Source organism: Aegilops tauschii, chromosome 6 (assembly GCF_002575655.3).
Source record: "Aegilops tauschii subsp. strangulata cultivar AL8/78 chromosome 6, Aet v6.0, whole genome shotgun sequence".
Lineage (NCBI taxonomy): Eukaryota > Viridiplantae > Streptophyta > Magnoliopsida > Poales > Poaceae > Aegilops > Aegilops tauschii.
The window spans coordinates 463,818,735-463,841,670 of NC_053040.3; positions in this window are offsets into that span (position 1 = coordinate 463,818,735).

Here is a 22,936-nt window from a genome sequence, read left to right on the forward strand (position 1 = left end):
ATCCACATATAATATCAGAAATGCTACAGAGCTCCCACTCACTTTGTTGTAAATACATACTTCACCATAAGTCTGTATAAAACCAAATGCATTGATCACCTCATCAAAGCATATATTCCAACTCTGAGATGCTTGCACCAGTCCATAGATGGATCGCTGGAGCTTGCACACTTTGTTAGCACCTTTAGGATCGACAAAAACTTCTGGTTGCAACATATACAAATCTTCTTTAATATCCATTAAGGAATGCAATTTTGACATCCATTTGACAGATTTCATAAAATGCAGCAATCGCTAACATGATTCGGACGGACTTAAGCATCGCTACGTGTGAGAAAGTCTCATCGTAGTCAACCCCTTGAACTTGTTGAAAACCTTTTCGCAACAAGTCGATCTTTGTACATAGTAACATTACCATCAACGTCAGTCTTCTTCTTGAAGATCCATTTATTCTCAATGGCTTGCCGATCATCGGGTAAGTCCACCAAAGTCCACACTTTGTTCTCACACATGGATCCTATCTCAGATTTCATGGCCTCAAGCCATTTATTGGAATCTGGGTTCATCATAGCTTATTCATAATTCACAGGTTCTCCATGGTCTAGTAACATGACTTCCAGGACAGGATTACCGTACCACTCTGGTGCGGAACGTGTAGTGTTCGACCTACGAGGTCCAGTAGTAACTTGATCTGAAGTTTCATGATCATCATCATTAGCTTCTTCTCTAGTTGGTGTAGGCATCACGGGAACAGATTTCTCTGATGTGCTACTTTCCAATTCGAGAGAAGGTACAATTACCTCAGCAAGTTCTACTTTCCTCCCACTTACTTCTTTCGAGAGAAACTCCTTCTCTAGAAAAGATCCATTCTTAGCAACAAAGATCTTGCCTTCGGATATGTGGTCGAAGGTGTACCCAATTGTTTCCTTAGGGTATCCTATGAAGACGCACTTCTCCGATTTGGGTTCGAGCTTATCAGGCTAAAGCCTCACTACTAAGGAAATGCTTATACACAGGAGCTCACCAGTAGTGCTTTGAAAAAGGAAGCGCTGCTGCTAAATAGCAGTAGCGCTTGGGCGGAACGAGCGCTGCTACTATGCGCATAGTAGTAGCGTTGTAGCTAGAAAACACGCTACTACTACAATTGCCAGACCGTTGCAGGTAGGCTAGGGATACTAGTAGCGCTCATATGTTAAAAGCGCTACTGCTATTGAACTTAGCAATAGCGCTTTCCTCTAACCAGCGCTACTGCTAAATTCACTCCCCTCCTAATAAGACCAAAGTTCCCACCTCGATCCGCGAACAGAATGTTTACCACCTTAATTATCACTACTAGGGAAAACCTTATACACAGAACTTTAGCAGTAGCGCTAGGTAAAATTGGGCGCTACTTCTACTTAGTAGTAGCGCTGGGCAAAGGAAGGCGCTACTGCTATGAACATAGCAGTAGCGCGGCAAGCAAAAAGAGCGCTACTACTAAAATTACCCACCGTTGCCGCCAGGCTAAGTTTAGTAGTAGCGCTTTCCTATGAAACGCGCTACTGCTAGCTAGTTTAGCAGTAGCGTTTGCTCCAAGACCGCGCTACTGCTAATCCAGCCTTATCCCCCCGTGCGCGCTCGTTTCCTCACTCTCCTGTCTCAATGTTGCGGGCGTCGTCCTCCTCCTGCCAGCCCCCATCGCCGCATTGCCGCCGCCGGCGTCGCCGCCATCCTCCTTCTCCTCTTCCTCCTCCCGCCTCCCTCGTCTAGCTGCCACTCCTCTCCCTCCTCCGCCCCACTCCTCCTCCCCTCGTCCCTCCCCCTGCTCCTCCCTCCTCTGCCCTGCTCCTCCTCCCCTCGTCCCTCCCCCTGCTCTTTCCTCCTCTAGCCGCCCCTCCATCAACATCACCTCCTCCCTCCATAGCCCCTCATCCCACCGCAGCCCCTACTCCCTCCCCCTCCTTCATCCATAGCCCCTCCTCCGTCCATAGGTTTAGTTGATAGTATAGATAGGTAGAATGTAGGTTTTTTCAATAGTATAGATAGGTAGAATTTTGTAGAATGTACATAGAATTTAAGTGGTTAATAGAACTAGTTTATTTATAGTAAGTGCTTAATAGAATTAGTTGAATTAGTAAGAAAATTAATTATTTATTTATAGTAAGTGCTTAGTTGAACTAGTTGAATTAGTAAGAAAATTAATTATTTTTATTTATAGTAAGTGCTTAGTTGAACTAGTTGAATTAATAGAACTAGTTAATTTTTAGTAAGAAAACTTAGGTATGTAAAATTTAATTATTTTTATGTCATTATCACTTTGTGATCAAAGAATGCTATATGAGATTTGATGATCTAAAATTTTACTCGGTGGAATATGCAGGCTTTGTAGAGTCGTGTCTCCTTGGAGTGATCGTCATCCGAGCTACCTCTACTTCCTCTACACCCGAGTCGGTGAGCTAAAAGTCCACCTCCTCCTTCTCCACTCCTCGGTGTGTTGAATAGAGTTGAACTAGGGTATTTAGTCGGTGCTCATGTGCGAATGCTTATGATAATTGATCCAGATGGAATTGCAAGTTTAAGCATCATTGTATGTGTATGAACATCTTTGTATCGCAGGGAAAATCCGAGTGGCCTATGTTTTGCCGGAGTGTTGATTCATTTCCATTCCGGAAAATTTTAGGCGCTCGATATGTCCTATTTTAGCAAATGTCATGCCGGATTTTTTCGTGAATTTAAGCATGACTTGTGCTAGAATATGTAGGAAATATCTAGTGCCCCGGATTTGCTAGAAAGAGAATTAAACGACATTTTGAGTTGACTTTGAGTTTTCTGGTAGTTGCCTTTGATTGATTTTCAATTAATGTTTCAACTATGAACATAGGAAATGTCCGACGACGAAAAGGATTTCGGTATGTGCGAATACTGCGAAGACGAGCGCGGCCTGTGCGACAGACATTTCCTAGTTGATGATAGGCGCTTCAGCATCAAGCTGGTTGAGACCTTCGAAGTGGATATAGTAAGTCACAACGACAAGTATTTTTTCGTAATTAAGCATGACTTCTGCTTCTTTTGCTTCAACTTATAATTTTATTTTTTACTATTCTACTAGCGTATCCCCTGCCATGCAAGAATTTTTGTCTTGGATAAGATTGGTTTCAGTCCTATGAAAACTATGGAGGTAAAGAGAGTTCACTTGAGAACCGAGCATGGTTATACTTTCGACGCAAAATTATACAATGCAGACACCTACACCTATTTTGAATGCAAAGATTGGAGAGCACTATGCAAGGCTTATGCATTTGAGCCTGATATGCTTATCACCTTTAATATTCGTCCGGAAGATGATATTGAAGGTAATATCAACATCTAGGTCGATGTGCAGATGCCTCCAATTCTACCATTATGTGAGTTTCTCAACCATATTTATGTCTTCGATATTGTTTATTCAAAAATAGTCGAGAAGTAATTTCTATTGACAGCTTATTTCCATTCAAGCAAACATGTCCGACGCTTGGTAGACATGACCTACCACTGTGCTGGGGCTGAACTAAACTGTGAGGAGATAAGTCATTATGTTTCATGGCTTGAGGATCTTGATGCTGTCAAGAGAAATTATTTTCCTAGACTTGAAAATCTGAGTACTCAAAACGTGCGACCAATAGTGTTCGTATTGAACTACGGTCATATCTATTTAGGAAAGATGGTAAGATTTTTACTATTTGTCCTCAATGCATCTTTTGCATACATTATTTTTTAAGCTAAACTTCATTGCTAAGTATGTTACTACGATGTTCTTCAACAGGGACTCCCGATGATAGTTGTGCCTCATTGGATCGAGTCTAAAGGTTGCATGGCAATGGTTAGCTTACGACCAAGACATCCTACATCGCACATGAGTGCATTCAGGATTTCTAAAACCGAGCAAGTCTTAATAGTGAAAGACTGGAGCAGAATTGTGAAGGATCGCAGAGAAGTACTAGGGGGCAGCAATCAGAAGCACAACCCACAATTAGGAGTCAGGTTCATCTTCGTGCTCCAATATGATGAATCAGGACTGCTACACATGTTCTATGCTATTTTACCTGAGAGAGAGCAGCAGTAGTGATTAGCTAGGTAGAATGAGTTTGAAGATGATGATGTGCTACACTATGACTATGATGATTAAATAGGTAGTGTTGGTGGTAATGACTGATGATTATTATTAGCTAGTGTTGGTGGTGATTAGATAGCTACACTATGACTATGATGATTAAATAGTGGTAATGACTATGATGATTATTTGCTAGTGTTGTTGGTGATGATATGATGCATGAGTTTTTATATTAATATGATGATGATGATGAGTTATTACATCATTGGGTGAAAGAACCACAGATTAGTTTCAAGTGGATGGATCATAAGTGATCAAGTCATGGATTATCGTGATAATCCATGACTTGATTGAAGGAAATATGCCCTAGAGGCAATACTAAAGTTTTTATTTATATTTCCTTATATCATGATAAATGTTTATTATTCATGCTAGAATTGTATTAACCGGAAACTTAGTACATGTGTGAATACATAGACAAAACAGAGTGTCCCTAGTATGCCTCTACTTGACTAGCTCGTTAATCAAAGATGGTTAAGTTTCCTAACCATAGACATGTGCTGTCATTTGATGAACGGGATCACATCATTAGAGAATGATGTGATGGACAAGACCCATCTGTTAGCTTAGCATAATGATCGTTTAGTTTTATTGCTATTGCTTTCTTCATGACTTATACATATTCCTCTGACTATGAGATTATGCAACTCCCGAATACCGGAGGAACACCTTGTGTGCTATCAAACGTCACAACGTTACTGGGTGATTATAAAAATGCTCTAGAGGTGTCTTCGAAGGTGTTTGTTGAGTTGGCATAGATCAAGATTAGGAATTGTCACTCCGTGTATCGAAGAGGTATCTCTGGGCCCTCTCAGTAATGCACATCACTATAAGCGTTGCAAGCAATGTGACTACTGAGTTAGTTGCGGGATGATGCATTACGGAATGAGTAAAGAGACTTGCCGGTTACAAGATTGAACTAGGTATGATGATACTGACGATCGAATCTCGGGCAAGTAACATACCGATGACAAAGGGAATGACGTATGTTGTTATGCGGTTTGACTGATAAAGATCTTCGTAGAATATGTAGGAACCAATATGAGCATCCAGGTTCCGCTTTTGGTTATGGACCGCAGATGTGTCTCGGTCATGTCTACATAGTTCTCGAACCCGTAGGGTCCGCACGCTTAACGTTCGATGACGATTTGTATTATGAGTTATGTGTTTTGGTGACCGGAGATTGTTCGGAGTCCCGGATGAGTTCACGGACATGACGTGGAGTCTCGAAGTGGTCGAGAGGTAAATAATGATATAGTGGACAAACGTATTCGGACACCGGAATGGTTTCGGGAAGGTTCAGATATTTTTCAGAGTACTGAGAGGTTACCGGAACCCCCGGGGGGAATATTGGGCCTACATGGGCCATAGGGGAGAGGGGAGGTAGCCCACAAGGTGTGACCGCGCCCCCTCCCTATAGGGAGTTCGAATTGGACTAGGGAGGGGGGCGCGCCCCCCTTTCCTTCTTCTCTTCCTCTCCCTTCCCTCTCCCCCCTCTCCGGAAAAGGAAAGGGAGTCCAACTAGGATTGGGAGTCCTAGTTGGACTCCCCCCCTTTGGTGCACCCCCTAGGCCGGCTGCCTCCTCCCCTCCTCCTTTATATATGGGGGCAGGGGGGCACCCCAAAGCACAACAATTGTTTCTTAGCCGTGTGCGCGGTGCAACCATCGATAGTTTACCACCTCGGTCATATTGTCGTAGTGTTTAGGCGAAGCCCTGCGCGTATCACATCACCAACACCGTCACCACGCCGTCATGCTGACGGAACTCTCCCTCGACCCTCTACTAGATCAAGAGCTCGAGGGATGTCATCGTGCTGAACGTGTGCTGAACACGGAGGTGCCGTACGGTCGGTACATGGATCGGTTGGATCGTGAAGACGTTCGACTACATCAACCGCGTTACTAAACGCATCCGCTTTCGGTCTACGAGGGTACGTGGACACACTCTCCCATCTCGTTTCTATTCATCTCCTAGATAGATCTTGCATGATAGTAGGATTTTTTTGAATTACTACGTTCCCCAACAGTGGCATCCGAGCCAGGTCTATGCGTAGATGATATGCACGAGTAGAACACAAAGAGTTGTGGGTGATAATAGTCATACTGCTTATCACCAACGTCTTACTTTGATTCGGCGGTATTGTTGGATGAAGCGGCCCAGACCGACATTACATGACCGCGTTCATGAGACTGGTTCTACCGACGTGCTTTGCACACAGGTGGCTGGCGGGTGTCTGTTTCTCCAACTTTAGTTGAATCGAGTTTGACTACGGCCGGTCCTTGTTGAAGGTTAAAACAACACACTTGACGAAAAATCGTTGTGGTTTTGATGCGTAGGTAAGAACGGTTGTTTCTAGAAGCCTGTAGCAGCCACGTAAAACTTGCAACAACAAAGTAGAGGGCGTCTAACTTGTTTTTGCAGGGCTTGTTGTGATGTGATATGGTCAAGACGTGATGAGATATAAATTGTTGTATGAGATGAACATGTTTTGTAAAACTTATCGACAATTGGCAGGAGCCTTATGGTTGTCGCTTTATTGTATGAAATGCAATCACCATGTAATTGCTTTACTTTAACACTAAGCGATAGCGATAGTCATAGAAGTAATAGTTGGCGAGACGACAACGATGCTACGATCCAGATCAAGGTGTCCAGCTGGTGACGATGGAGATCATGACGGTGCTTTGGAGATGGAGATCAAAGGCACAAGATGATTATGGCCATATCATGTCACATATTTTGATTGCATGTGATGTTTATGTTTTATGCATCTTATTTTGCTTAGTACAGCGGTAGCATTATAAGATGATCCCTCACTAAATTTCAAAGTATAAGTGTTCTCCCTGAGTATGCACCGTTGCTACAGTTCGTCGTGCCGAGACACCACATGATGATCGGGTGTGATAAGCTCTACGTTCACATACAACGGGTGCAAGCCAGTTTTACACGTGCAGAATACTCGGGTTAAACTTGACGAGCCTAGCATATGCATATATGGCCTTGAAACACTGAGATCGAAAGATCGAACGTGAATCATATGGTAGATATGATCAACATAGAGATGTTCACCATTGAAAATTACTCCATCTCACGTGATGATCGGACATGGTTTAGTTGATATGGATTACGTGATCATTTAGATGACTAGAGGGATATCTATCTAAGTGGGAGTTCTTAAGTAATATGATTAATTGAACTTTAATTTATCATGAACTTAGTACCTGATAGTTTTTTTTGCATATCTATGTTGTTGTAGATCAATGGCCCGTGCTACCGTTCCCTTGAATTTTGATGCGTTCCTAGAGAAAGCTAAGTTGAAAGATGATAGTAGCAACTACATGGACTGGGTTCGTAACTTGAGGATTATCCTCATTGCTGCACAGAAGAATTACGTCCTGGAAGCACTGCTAGGTGCAAGACCCGCTACAGGAGCAACTCCGGACGTTATGAACGTCTGGCAGAGCAAAGCTGATGACTACTCGATAGTTCAGTGTGCCATGCTTTACGACATAGAATCGGGACTTCAAAGACGTTTTGAACATCATGGAGCATATGAGATGTTCTAGGAGTTGAAGTTAATATTTTGATCAAATGCCCAAATTGAGAGATATGAAGTCTCCAATAAGTTCTATAGCTGCAAAATGGAGGAGAATAGTTCTGTCAGTGAAGATATACTCAGAATGTCTGGGTACCACAACCACTTGACTCAACTGGGAGTTAATCTTCCTGATGATAGTGTCATTGACAGAGTTCTTCAATCACTGCCACCAAGCTATAAAAGCTTCGTGATGAACTATAATATGCAAGGGATGGATAAGACAATTACCGAGCTCTTCGCAATGCTAAAGGCCGCGGAGGTAGAAATCAAGGAGCATCAAGTGTTGATGGTTAACAAGACCACTAGTTTCAAGAAAAAGGGCAAAGGGAAGAAGGGGAACTTCAAGAAGAACGGCAAACAAGTTGCTGCTCAAGTGAAGAAGCCTAAGTCTATACCTAAGCCTGAAACTGAGTGCTTCTACTACAAAGTGACTGGTCACTGGAAGCGGAACTGCCCAAGTATTTGGCAGATAAGAAGGATGGCAAAGTGAAAGGTATATTTGATATACATGTTATTGATGTGTACCTTACTAATGCTTGTAGTAGCGCCTGGGTATTTGATACTGGTTCTGTTGCTCATATTTGCAACTCGAAACAGGGGCTACGGATTAAACGAAGATTGGCTAAGGACGAGGTGACAATGCGCACGGGAAATGGTTCCAAAGTAGATGTGATCGCCGTTGGCACGCTACCTCTACATCTACCTTTGGGATTAGTTTTAGACCTGAATAATTGTTATTTGGTGCCAGCGTCAAGCATGAACATTATATCTGGATCTTGTTTGATGCGAGACGGTTATTCATTTAAATCAGAGAATAATGGTTGTTCTATTTATATGAGTAATATCTTTTATGGTCATGCACCCATGATGAATGGTCTATTTTTATTGAATCTCGATTCTAGTGATACACATATTCATAATATTGAAGCCAAAATATGCAAAGTGAATAATGATAGTGCAACTTATTTGTGGCACTGCCGTTTGGGTCATATTGGTGTAAAACGCATGAAGAAACTCCATGCTGATGGGCTTTTGGAATCACTTGATGCTTGCGAACCATGCCTCATGGGCAAGATGACTAAGACTCCGTTCTCCGGAACAATGGAGCGAGCAACTGACTTTGTTGGAAATAATACATACTGATGTATGCGGTCTGATGAGTGTTGAGGCTCGAGGTGGGTATCATTATTTTCTGACCTTCACAGATGATTTGAGCATATATGGGTATATCTACTTAATGAAACATAAGTCTGAAAAATTTGAAAAGTTCAAAGAATTTCAGAGTGAAGTGGAAAATCATTGTAACAAGAAAATGAAATTTCTATGATCTGATCGTGGAGGTGAATATTTGAGTTATGGGTTTGGTCTTCATTTGAAACAATGTGGAATAGTTTCGCAATCACGCCACCTGGAACACCACAGCGTAATGGTGTGTCCGAACGTCGTAACCGTACTTTATTAGATATGGTACGATCTATGATGTCTCTTAGCGATTTACCACTATCATTTTGGGGTTATGCTTTAGAGATGGCTGCATTCACGTTAAATAGGGCACCATCTAAATCTGTTGAGATGACACCATATGAACTGTGGTTTGGCAAGAAACCTAAGCTGTCGTTTCTTAAAGTTTGGGGCTGCGATGCTTATGTGAAAAAGCTTCAACCTGATAAGCTCGAACCCAAATCGGAGAAATGTGTCTTCATAGGATACCCAAAGGAGACTGTTGGGTACACCTTCTATCACAGATCTGAAGGCAAGATATTCGTTGCTAAGAATGGATCCTTTCTAGAGAAGGAGTTTCTCTCGAAAGAAGTGAGTGGGAGGAAAGTAGAACTTGATGAGGTAATTGTACCTTCTCCCGAATTGGAAAGTAGTTCATCATAGAAATCAGTTCCAGTGATTCCTACACCAATCAGTGAGGAAGCTAATGATGATGATGATGAAACTTCAGATCAAGTTACTACCGAACCACGTAGGTCAACGAGAGCATGATCCGCACCAGAGTGGTACGGTAATCCTGTTCTGGAGGTCATGTTACTTGACCATGATGAACCTACGAACTATGAGGAAGCGATGATGAGCCCAGATTCCGCGAAATGGCTTGAGGCCATGAAATCTGTGATTGGATCCATGTATGAGAACAAAGTGTGGACTTTGGTTGACTTGCCCGATGATCGGCAAGCCATAGAGAATAAATGAATCTTCAAGAAGAAGACTGAGGCTGACGGTAATGCTACTGTCTACAAAGCTCGACTTCTTGCGAAAGGTTTTTGACAAGTTCAAGGAGTTGACTACGATGAGACCTTCTCACCAGTAGCGATGCTTAAGTCTGTCCGAATCATGTTAGCAATTGCCGCATTTTATGATTATGAAATTTGGCAAATGGATATCAAAACTGCATTCCTTAATGGATATCTTATAGAAGAGTTGTATATGATGCAACCAGAAGGTTTTGTCGATCCTAAAGGTGCTAACAAAGTGTGCAAGCTCCAGCGATCCATTTATAGACTGGTGCAAGCCTCTCGGAGTTGGAATATACGCTTTGATAGTATGATCAAAGCATATGGTTTTATACAGAATTTTGGAGAAGCCTGTATTTACAAGAAAGTGAGTGGGAGCTCTGTAGCATTTCTAATATTATATGTGAATGACATATTATTGATTGGAAATAATACAAAATTTCTGGATAGCATAAAAGGATACTTGAATAAGAATTTTTCAATGAAAGACCTCGGTGAAGCTGCTTATATATTGGGCATCAAGATCTATAGAGATAGATCAAGACGCTTAATTGGACTTTCACAAAGCACATACCTTGATAAAGTTTTGAAGAAGTTCAAAATGGATCAGTCAAAGAAATGGTTCTTGCCTGTGTTACAAGGTGTGAAGTTGAGTCAGACTCAATGCCTGACCACTGCAGAAGACAGAGATAAAATGAAAGTCATTCCCTATGCCTCAGCCATAGGTTCTATCATGTATGCAATGCTGTGTACCACAGTTGATGTGTGCCTTGCTATAAGTTTAGCAGGGAGGTACCAAAGTAATCCAGGGGTGGATCACTGGACAGCGGTCAAGAACATCCTGAAATACCTAAAAAGGACTAAGGATATGTTTCTCGTTTATGGAGGTGACAAAGAGCTCGTCATAAATGGTTACGATGATGCAAGCTTTGACACTGATCTGGATGACTCTAAGTCACAAACTGGATACGTATTTACATTAATGGTGGAGCTGTCAGTTGGTGCAGTTCCAAGCAGAGCGTCGTGGCGGGATCTACGTGTGAAGCGGAGTACATAGCTGCTTCAGAAGCAGCAAATGAAGGAGTTCATATCCGAGCTAGGTGTAATACCTAGTGCATCGGGTCCAATGAAAATCTTTTGTGACAATACTGGAGCAATTGCCTTGGCGAAGGAATCCAGATTTCACAAGAGAACCAAACACATCAAGAGACGCTTCAATTCCATCCGCGATCAAGTCAAGGAGGGAGACATAGATATTTGCAAAATACATACGGATCTGAATGTTGCAGACCCGTTGACTAAACCTCTTCCACGAGCAAAACATGATCAGCACCAAGACTCCATGGCTGTTAGAATCATTACTATGTAATCTAGATTATTGACTCTAGTGTATGTGGGAGACTGAAGGAAATATGCCCTAGAGTCAATAATAAAGTTTTTATTTATATTTCCTTATATCATGATAAATGTTTATTATTCATGCTAGAATAGTATTAACCGAAAACTTAGTACATGTGTGAATACATAGACAAAACAGAGTGTCCCTAGTATGCCTTTACTTGACTAGCTCGTTAATCAAAGATGGTTAAGTTTCCTAACCATGGACATGTGTTTTCATTTGATGAACGGGATCACATCATTAGAGGATGATGTGATGGACAAGACCCATCCGTTAGCTTTAGCATAATGATCATTTAGTTTTATTGCTATTGCTTTCTTCCCGACTTATACATATTCCTCTGACTATGAGATTATGCAACTCCCGAATACCGGAGGAACACCTTGTGTGCTATCAAATGTCACAACGTAATTGCGTGATTATAAAGATGATCTACAGGTGTCTCCGAAGGTGTTTGTTGAGTTGGCATAGATCAAGATTAGGATTTGTCACTCCGTGTATCGGAGAGGTATCTCTGGGCCCTCTCGGTAATGCACATCACTATAAGCCTTGCAAGCAATGTGACTAATGAGTTAGTTGCGGGATGATGCATTACGAAACGAGTAAGGAGACTTGCCGGTAACGAGATTGAACTAGGTATGATGATACCGACAATCGAATCTCGGGCAAGTAACATATCGATGACAAAGGGAATGACGTATGTTGTTATAAGGTTTGATCGATAAAGATCTTCGTAGAATATGTAGGAACCAATATGAGCATCCAGGTTCCGCTATTGGTTATTGACCAGAGATGTGTCTCGGTCATGTCTACATAGTTCTCGAACCCGTAGGGTCCGCACGCTTAACGTTCGATGACGATTTGTATTATGAGTTATGTGTTTTGGTGACCGAAGATAGTTCGGAGTCCCGGATGAGATCACGGACATGAAGAGGAGTCTCGAAATGGTCGAGAGGTAAAGATTGATATATTGGACGAAAGTATTCGGACACTAGAATGGTTTCGGGAAGGTTCGGGTATTTTTCGGAGTACCGGGAGGTTACCAGAACCCCCCGGGGGAATATTGGGCCTACATGGGCCATAGGGGAGAGGGGAGGCAGCCCACAAGAGGTGGCCACGCCCCCTCCCTATAGGGAGTCCGAATTGGACTAGGGAGGTGGGCGCGCCCCCCTTTCCTTATCTTCTTCCTCTCCCTTCCCTCTTTCCCCCTCTCTGGAAAAGGAAAGGGAGTCCAACTAGGATTGGGAGTCCTAGTTGGACTCCCCCTTTGGCGCGCCCCCTAGGCCGGCGGCCTCCTCCCCTCCTCCTTTATATACTGGGGCAGGGGGGCACCCCAAAGCACAACAGTTGTTTCTTAGCCGTGTGCGGTGCCCCCCTCCACGGTTTACCACCACGGTCATATTGTCGTAGTGCTTAGGCGAAGCCCTGCGCGGATCACATCACCAACACCGTCACGACGCCGTCGTGCTGACGGAACTCTCCGACCCTCTACTGGATCAAGAGCTCGAGGGACGTCATCGTGCTGAATGTGTGCTGAACACGGAGGTGCCGTACGTTCGGTACTTGGATCGGTTGGATCGTGAAGATGTTTGACTACATCAACCGTGTTACTAAACGCTTCTGCTTTCGGTCTACGAGGGTACGTGGACACACTCTCCCATCTCGGTGCAATGCATCTCCTAGATAGATCTTGCGTGATCGTAGGAAATTTTTTGAAGTACTATGTTCCCCAACATTGATCACTTAGGATCCATCCACTTTAAACCAATCTGCGGTTCTTTCACCTAGTGATTTAATAACTCATTATAATTTAAAAACAATCTCTAAATTGCTACTGTATGAAAACTTGTATAAAGGTGTATGAATACGACATAAAATGAAAAAGAAATAGAATACGGAATAATAGTAGTAGCGCGGGCAGTGAGAGACGCTACTAGTAATTACCAGTAGCGCCTGTTGCGGTACGCGCTACTACTAAGTTGATATAGCAGTAGCGCGTGTTAACACATGCTACTGCTAACTTTTAGCTGTAGCGCCGTAGCAGTAGCGCGGTTACCCGCGCTACTGATAGGCCAAAAACCCGCGCTACTCATAGGCCAAAAACCCGCGCTACTGCTAGGCTTTTCCCTAGTAGTGTATGGTGCTTCTCAAACCATCACAACCACTTGGTCTTCATTGAACTCTATGTGTAGGATCTGTGGCCGCAATAGGAATCTTCGCCGGTTCTTAAACCTGGGAAGATTCCTATTGACAATTTAGATTCTGCACAAAAAGGTCATTGATAACCAATGTATTTTTGATTTTTTTACATGCTTAGCCTTAGCAGTAGCGCGATTTGCAGAAGGCGCTACTGCTACAAGCATAGAAGTAGCACTTCTCGAGTTAAAAGTGCTGCTGCTATGGAGTTTAGCAGTAGCGCTTTATCCTAACGCACGCTAATGCTAAGCTGTAGGATCGAAAGTATGTCTAGAGGGGGATGATTAGACTACTTGACCAAATAAAAATCTAGCCTTTTCCCAATTTTAAGTCTTGGCAGATTTTAGGAACTTAGCACAAGTCAAGCAATCAACCTGCACATCCAATTCTAAGAGTATAGCAACGGAATGTAAAACATTGCACATGAAGGTAAATGGAGGAGTTTGGAGGGAGCAAACGCAATGTAGACGCGGAGATTTTTTTCCGTGGTTCCGATAGGTGGTCCTATCGTACATCCACGTTGATGGAGACTTCAACCCACGAAGGGTAACGGTTGCGCGAGTCCATGGAGGGCTCCACCCACGAAGGGTCCACGAAGAAGCAACCTTGTCTATCCCACCATGGCCATCGCCCACGAAGGACTTGCCTCACTAGGGTAGATCTTCACGAAGTAGGCGATCTCCTTGCCCGTACAAACTCCTTGGTTCAACTCCACAATCTTGACGGAGGCTTCCAAGTGACACCTAACCAATCTAGGAGACACCACTCTCCAAAAGGTAATAGATGGTGTGTTGATGATGAACTCCATGCTCTTGTGCTTCAAAGGATGGTCTCCCCGACACTACACTCTCTTTCATAGATTTGGATTTGGTGGAAAGATGATTTGAGTGGAAAGCAACTTGGGGAAGGCTAGAGATCAAGATTCTTGTGGTTGGAATGGAATATCTTGGTCTCAACACATGAGTAGGTGGTTCTCTCTCAGAAAATGTATGCTGGAAGTATAGGCATGTTCTGATGGCTCTCCTCACGAATGAAGAGTGGGTGGAGGGGTATATATAGCCTCCACACAAAATCTAACCGTTACACACAATTCACCAAACTCGGTGGGACCGAATCAGAAAACTCGGTTAGACCGATTCAGTTCAAAATGTGAATGTTAGGCTTTTCGGTGGGACCAACATGTCAACTCGGTGGGACCGATTTCATTAGGGTTAGGGCATAACGTAATCTCGGTGAGACCGATTACACAAACTCGGTGAGACCGACTTTGGTAATAAGCTAACCAGAGAGTTGGTCAGGAAAACTCGGTGGGACCGATTCGCTCATTTCGATGAGACCGAAATGTTACGAAGGGGAAACAGAGAGTTTGCATTGCGAACTCGATGGGACCGATCGCTCATCTCGGTTAGACCGAAACGTTACGAAGGGAAACAGAGAGTTTGCAATCCCATCTCGATGAGACCGAGATCCCTATCAGTGAGACCGAAATGACTAGGGTTTCTGGTAGTGGCTATGTCAAGTGAACTCGGTGGCGCCGGATAGATCAAATCGGTGGGGCCGAGTTTGACTTTTGGTAAGGGACATATGTGGATATGATAAAGTGGTTGAGGGTTTTTGGAGCATATCACTAAGCATTTTGAGCAAGTAAGTCATTAAGCAACACCTCATCCCCTTTTAATAGTATTGGCTTTTCCTATGGACTCAATGTGATCTTGGATCACTAAAATGATAATGTAGAGTCTTGAGCTTGAGCCAATCCTTTGACCTTAGCATCTTGAAGGGGTCCACATTCCTAATCCATGCCATGCCAATCATTGAACTTTCTGAAATGATCATCTTGAAAGAGCATTAGTACAATGAGCTATATGTTGTTAGTCATTACCAAAACCACCCAGGGATAGTTGCAGTTTCAATAGACTCTTAGCAAAGAAAAGTTGCAGTTTTAGTTTCTTCAAGTTAAGGTGGAGTTTTAGCACAAGTTTAAACATTCACAATACATATCAAGCAAGCATGACAAGAGTGTATGAGCAGCGGAAAGTAAAGCATGCAATTTGCGAGAATGTAAAGGGATGGGATTGGAGTGTGCAAACGCAATTGGAGACACGGAGATTTTTTCCCGTGGTTCCGATAGGTGGTGCTATCGTACATCCACGTTGATGGAGACTTCAACCCACGAAGGGTAACGGTTGCGCGAGTCCACGAAGGGCTCCACCCACGAAGGGTCCACAAAGAAGCAACCTTGTCTATCCCACCATGGCCATCGCCCACGAAGGACTTGCCTCACTAGGGTAGATCTTCACGAAGTAGGCGATCTCCTTGCCCATACAAACTCCTTGGTTCAACTCCACAATCTTGACGGAGGCTTCCAAGTGACACCTAACCAATCTAGGAGACACCACTCTCCAAAAGGTAATAGATGGTGTGTTGATGATGAACTCCATGCTCTTGTGCTTCAAATGATGGTCTCCCCAACACTCAACTCTCTCTCACAGATTTGGATTTGGTGGAAAGATGATTTGAGTGGAAAGCAACTTGGGGAAGGCTAGAGATCAAGATTCTTGTGGTTGGAATGGAATATCTTGGTCTCAACACATGAGTAGGTGGTTCTCTCTCAGAAAATGTATGCTAGAAGTGTAGTCATGTTCTGATAGCTCTCCTCACGAATGAAGAGTGGGTGGAGGGGTATATATAGCCTCCACACAAAATCTAACCGTTACACACAATTCACCAAATTCGGTGGGACCGAATCAGAAAACTCGGTCGGACCGATTTCGTTCATAATGTGACCGTTAGGCATTTTGGTGGGACCGATATGATCAACTCGGTAGGACCGATGTGCTAGGGTTAGGGTAAAACCTCATCTCGGTTTGACAGATTACACAAACTCGGTGGATCCGATTTTGGTAATAAGCTAACCAGAGAGTTGTCAACCAAACTCGGTGAGACCGATTACAAATCTCGGTAGGACCGAAATTATTGCAACAGGAACCATAGAGTTTGCAAGCCCATCTCGGTGAGACCGGGATCCCATCGGTGAGACCGAATTGATTAGGGTTTCTGGCAGTGGCTATGTCAAGAGAACTCGGTGGCGCCGGATAGATCAAATCGGTGGGGCCGAGTTTGACTTTTGGTTTGGGACATATGTGGATATGAGAAAGTGGTTGATGGTTTTTGGAGCATATCACTAAGCATTTTGAGCAAGTAAGTCATTAAGCAACACCTCATCCACTTTTAATAATATTGGATTTTCCTTGGACTCAATGTGATCTTGGATCACTAAAATGATAATGTAGAGTCTTGAGCTTGTGCCAATCCTTTGTCCTTAGCATCTTGAAGGGGTTCCACATCCTCTTGTCCACGCCACTCCATTTGTTGAACTCATCTGAAATATACTGGATAAAAGCATTAGTCCAACAAGAGATATGTTGACATTAATTACCAAAACCACCCAGGGAGCACTTGTGCTTTCAATCTCCCCCTTTTTGGTAATTGATGACAACATACATCAAAGCTTTAGATAAAGATATAGAGAGTAGCAAGTAAAGCTTTGGAAGGACATGTAACATGCATAAGCTCCCCCTACCTGTATGCAATCATGTGATTATAGAATGTAAGAGCATGTGAATGCATAATCATGAGAGACCTAACAATGAGTTACATGTATCTTGGCTATATGCATCAGAGCAAATGATGTGATTATAGGAAATGTACCTTCATGTTCATGAGTCCTTCTTGCAAACAATATGTACATCAGCAAGAGCACATCATGCACATGAGTGTGATGCATATACTTACCTTGTGGTCTTCATCTGGCTTTGGAAGAGATGAACCTGAGCAAACAAGGTTAGATAACACAGATACATCTACTAGACAGAGCAAACAAAAGAGCCACAAGAGTACCAAGACTGGGATGACATGTAGAGAGCAAGTACTAGGTACTCCCATTTGTTATATACATGTCCCCAAGGGTCAAAGATATGCAATGAATTCAAGATTTCCTTCCCTTAGATGTCTTTCTCCCCCCTGAATCTTATATTAGATAATGGGAGAATATAGGGAACAGAAAATCGGAGTAGAACAGAGCATAAAACATAATACAGACTAACATGTCTTTCCCCCTTTAAAGACATGTGACTTCTCTCCTCTTGAACACCAAGCGTCTGGGGTCTCTCCGTTAGATGTGATTAAGCATTCTCCCTTTGAAGTACTCTCCCCCTTGAGAAGTGATTAAGCTTTGATGTGATCTCTCTCTCCCCCTTTGACATCAATTTTCAAGAAGGGATCTTCTGGATTATGAGTCAGAATAGGTTTGGTCCTTGAGTCACAGAGCAAAGCAGCATATAGAATGTGATGCTGGTAGAGGACAAGAATCATTGAGTGGAGCTGGAACAAAAATGCAGGATGCAAGTGGCAAATTGTCTTCTTTGCAGTGAAATCGGTAACGTCGAGTTATATACTTCGGTGGCACCGAATTGGTTCGGTTTGACCGAAAACAACAGCCCAGTGTGACCGAGTTCTACACAGAGAGAACACTTGTCACCTCAGCTCACTAGGCAAATAAGATCTCACAAAGATTTGCAAGGAATTAACTAAAGGATTTGCAATGAATTGGGTGCAGAGAATGCAGAACAAAAAATAAAAGAAAAGAAATCTAGATGAAGTTTTTATTATTTAAGATGGGAAACAAATATGCAAGAAACAAATGCAAGAACAAGGAGAAACACTAGAGAACTTCACCTAGAATTGGTTGGCGACAAAGTCACCTATGTTAGAGTATATTGACTTAGGAGTCAAGTGAAGACACTTGATCATAGGTCATACTCATCGTTTAAGCTCAAAGTGGGGTTACCATTTGTCATTTAAGCATCTTGATGTATTCTCATCTTATTGAGCTGCTTTGACCCATGACTTGGGGTAAAGCTTCTCTAAGATGGAATAACATACCTTGGTTGGTGGTGTTGATCTTGATCATGTAGTTGAACTTGTGTGGGATGCTCAAGGTTGATGTAGCTCATCAAGAATTGGGAGCACCACTTGTAGTTGGAGTTGATCTACCTACATGGGTTAGTTTTGCAAGGAAGAGCACTTGTATATCCAAAATGACAATCATGAATTTGATACCAAATGAAATGTCAAGGATTAGTCAAAGGCTCATGCCTTGCATGTATCCGAATGGAGTTTCTACTCCAAGTTTGAAGCATTAGTGATGTTCAATTCACCTCTCAAATGGCAAAATACTTTCTCATCAAGCAGTTTGGTGAAGATATCCTCCAATTGCTTATCGGTATGAACATGTTTAAGATCAATGTCCCCTTTAGCAACATGATCTCGAATGAAATGATGATGAACTTCAATATGCTTAGTTCGAGAATGTTGCACGGTATTGTGAGCAATCTTAATAGCACTTTCATTGTCACAAAGCAATGGAACATGTTTCACATAGATCCCATAATCTTTAAGAGTTTGGGTCATCCAAAGTAACTGAGCACAACATGAACCGGCGACAATGTATTCCGCTTCGGCGGTGGATAAGGATACCGAGTTTTGTTTCTTGTAGGACCAAGACACTAGAGATCTACCAAGAAATTGACAAGTACCCGAAGTGGACTTTCTATCAACCTTGTCACCGGCATAGTCCGAATCGGAGTAGCCGACAAGATCAAAAGAGGACCTCTTAGGATACCAAATGCCAAAGTTTGGTGTATGGATTAAGTATCTCACTATCCTTTTCACAGCCTTAAGATGACATTCTTTGGGGGACGCTTGATATCGTGCACACATGCACACACTTAGAATAATATCGGGACGGGAGGCACATAGATATAACAATGAACCAATCATAGAGTGATAAACCTTTTGATCAACCGGTTCACCATCCTTAGTCAAATCAAGATGTCCACTAGTAGGCATGGGTGTATTCATACCTTTGCATTCTTGCATGTTGAACTTCTTGAATAAGTCCTTGGTGTACTTTGTTTGAGAGACAAAGGTACCCTCCTTAGTTTGCTTGATTTGCAAACCAAGAAAGAATTTGAGTTCACTCATCATAGACATCTCAAACTTCTCCGACATTAGCTTTCCAAACTTTTCACTAAAATGAGGGTTAGTCGAACCAAATATTATATCATCAACATAAATTTGGCACACAAATAATTCACCATTAACCCTTTTTGTAAAAAGAGTGGAATATATTTTTCCAATTTCAAAGCCCTTTTCAAGAAGGAACTTGGTCAAGCATTTATACCACGCTCTAGGAGCTTGTTTAAAACCATAAAGAGCTTTGTGAAGTTTGTAAACATGGTCGGGTTTCTTAGGATTGACAAAGCCGGGAGGTTGTTTAACGTAAACTTCCTCCTTAATTTCATCATTTAGAAAAGCACTTTTAATGTCCATCTGGTACAAGGTAATATCGTGGTGATTAGCATAGGCAAGTAAGATGCGGATGGACTCAAGTCTAGCAACTGGGGCATATATCTCACCATAGTCCATACCTTCGACTTGAGTGTAGCCTTGGGCGACGAGTCATGCTTTGTTGCGAATGACTTGTCCATCTTCATCTTGCTTGTTGCGAAACACCCATTTGGTACCGATGATGTTGTGGTTGTTGTCGGGCTTCTCAATCAATGTCCACACTTGGTTTCTCTCAAAGTTGTGTAGCTCTTCATGCATGGCATTTATCCAATCCAGATCTTCTAATGCTTCTTCAACCTTCATGGATTCAATGCTAGAGATGAATGAATAATGTTCACAAAAATTAGCCAAACGAGTTTTAGAGCGAGTGATTCTCCCGGTTTGGATGTCATTGTAGATTTGCTCGACGGGATGGTCTCGTGAAACTATTGCTCGAACTCGTGAGAGATTTTGCTTGGGTCGGGGTGGAACATCTTCTTCATCATCTTGTCCTTCTTCTTGGCCTTCTTTGTTATTGGCGTTGTCGTTATCTTGTCGTGGTGGAGAGGGATGTTGATGAGGTTCATCTTGGTGTACTTCCTCGTTTCATTCATATTGACGTGTCCCACTCGTGGATGCTTCCATGTCAATTCTTGGTTCACCTTGTCGTGAGGTAGAAGCTTCGGAGACAAAGGTTCACCTTGCATGACAAGCTGTCTCAACCGCTTTCGCCCAAAAGTGTTTTGGTGTCTTGTACTCATTAAGCATCGTTCTCGCCATCTCAATCAGAGTCCGGTTCTTCCTCTCAACAACTCCATTTTGTTGAGGCGTGTACGTAGCCGAGAACTCGTGTGAAATCCCTTCTTCGTGAAGAAAGGTATCCACATTTGCGTTCTTGAACTCCGTTCCGTTGTCGCTATGAACCTTCTTGATCTTCACTTCAAATTGCTTTTGGGCCTTCCTAGCGAAGTTTTTGAAGATCTTTTGGACCTGCGATTTGTCATCAAGAAAGAACACCCACGTAAATCTTGAAAAATCATCGACTATGACTAGACCAAATGAGTTTCCACCAAGACTCTTGTAGGCATTGGGACCAAAGAGATCCATATGAAGTAGCTTGAGCGGTCTTCTCGTGGTCATGATGTTCTTCATGGGGTGGCTTCCTCCAACCTGTTTTCCTGCTTGACAAGCACTACAAAGTCTATGCTTGTCAAATATAACATCTTTTACTCCAAGGATATGATCACCTTTAATAAGCTTATCAAGATTTCGCATGCCCACATGACCTAACCTTCTATGCCACAACCAGCCTTTAGAAGATTTAGCAATTAAACAAGTTCTAGGTTGAGCCTTTTTAGTGAAATCAACAATGTATAGATCACCTTTACGTATACTGGTAAAAACCATTTTATGATTGTCTCTTCGAAACACTTGGCAATCTACTTCAGTAAATAGGACATTGAAACCGAAATCAGCAAGTCTAGATACGGAAAGTAAATTATAGCCAAGAGATTCAACAAGCATGACATTTTGTATGGAGCTATCATGTGAGATGGCCACCTTAACAAGGCCAACGACCTTACCCTTTGAGTTATCACCAAAGGTGACATACTTTTGAGGGCCGTCGTTTTCAGCAAGCTCACGAAACATATCCTTGTCTCCGGTCATGTGATCAGTACATCCACTATCAAGAACCCATTCCTTTCCTCTAGCCATGTAGCCGCGAAGATTTGCCATAAGACCAAAGTGTCTCATAGACTCATCGAGATCAAAGTCACTGTCATCATCCTCATCATAGTATCCATGTTCAACATCGTCTTGTGATGGATCAATTCCTAGAGAGAGTGATTCATTAGATAAATGATCATCACAATACTCATCTTTTATGAAATCTAATAGCTTCGGAGATGATATTGCTAATGATTCCAACGTCTCCTTTAGCATGCATGAGGTCACGGAGCTCAAATAGGCAATCATCAAACTTAGGATCACTAGTACTCATTTTATTCAAGGAAATTGACTTATGAAGAATCTCATCTAGATTTTGCAAGGAATAGTTTGGAGGTCGTTCCTCAAGAAATCTCCATATGGTGTTAGCACAATCAAGAGCAGGCAAGCTAGCAATCAAGTTTCTAGGCAATCCTCTAGTGATAAGATCTATAGTTCTAAGATTGCATGTTAATAGACTCATCAAGGGTAGGATGCAAGGGGTCAACAAGGCGAGCACAAGGGGTAGTAATGTACTTGTTCAAGTGACATTAAAAATCTCAAACATCTCATTTTTCCACTCATGAAAGAACTCTCCATCAAGTATAGGCACTGTATGTCTAAGACTCCCCAATGTAGACTCATCCATCTTCCTCCAATGGTGTTTAAAACAAAGCAATGGAGACCAAAGATCTGATACCAATTGAAAGGATCGAGAAGAGGTGTCTAGAGATGGGTGAGTAGACTCTTAGCGAATGAAAGTTGCAATTTTTAGTTTCTTCAAGTTAAGGTGGAGTTTTAGCACAAGTTTAAACATTCACAATACATATCAAGCAAGCATGACAATAGTGTATGAGCAGCGGAAAGTAAAGCATGCAATTTGCGAGAATGTAAAGGGATGGGATTGGAGTGTGCAAACACAATTGGAGACACGGAGATTTTTTCCCGTGGTTCCGATAGGTGGTGCTATCGTACATCCACGTTGTTGGAGACTTCAACCCACGAAGGGTAACGGTTGCGCGAGTCCACGGAGGGTTCCACCCATGAAGGGTCCACGAAGAAGCAACCTTGTCTATCCCACCATGGCCATCGCCCACGAGGACTTGCCTCACTAGGGTAGGTCTTCACGAAGTAGGCAATCTCCTTGCCCGTACAAACTCCTTGGTTCAACTCCACAGTCTTGACGGAGGCTCCCAAGTGACACCTAACCAATCTAGGAGACACCACTCTCCAAAAGGTAATAGATGGCGTGTTGATGACGAACTCCATGCTCTT